At 41.4% G+C, this 319-nt stretch overlaps 1 protein-coding gene across 3 annotated transcripts in view; it reads left to right on the top strand.

Moving 5' to 3' along the window:
* The first annotated feature begins 248 nt into the window (after positions 1-248).
* Positions 249-319, top strand: part of LOC144133032 (galectin-4-like) — a 13,377-nt gene continuing 13,306 nt past the window's right edge. For 2 of the 3 annotated variants that reach the window (XM_077665837.1, XM_077665835.1), the window contains exon 1: positions 250-317. The gene's annotated coding sequence lies outside the window, so the exon portion shown is untranslated. Of the gene's footprint in view, positions 318-319 lie in introns of all 3 variants that reach the window. The other variant, XM_077665839.1, reaches the window with a different exon arrangement.

The following is a 319-nucleotide window of genomic DNA, read 5'->3' as shown; positions in this document are numbered from 1 at the left end:
TTTCCGGCTGTTTACATCGCTACTTATGCGACGAAAGGAATGAACGCTCTGAGAACAATTTGAAAATCGCGGTTAGTGTTCCATACGTCTTCGGGTGACTTGTTTTTTTATCTTCTTTGTTAAAAAAATATAATAATCCTGCCTGTCACAAAATGTGGCTTTAGCGCAGTATATTTATGTTCTAATAAACCTGTCATACAATATTTACGCGAATTTTGTCACTTCCGCCAGTACAATCATCGTGAAAGTCGCTCGCCAACCATGTGGCGAGTGGGCGGAAGTGAGTCGCATTTCACTTACGGTTTCGGGTGTAAGCTGT

This window comes from Amblyomma americanum, chromosome 5 (genome assembly GCF_052857255.1).
Source record: "Amblyomma americanum isolate KBUSLIRL-KWMA chromosome 5, ASM5285725v1, whole genome shotgun sequence".
NCBI classification, from domain to species: Eukaryota; Metazoa; Arthropoda; class Arachnida; order Ixodida; family Ixodidae; genus Amblyomma; species Amblyomma americanum.
This window is presented reverse-complemented; position numbering and strand designations above follow the sequence as displayed.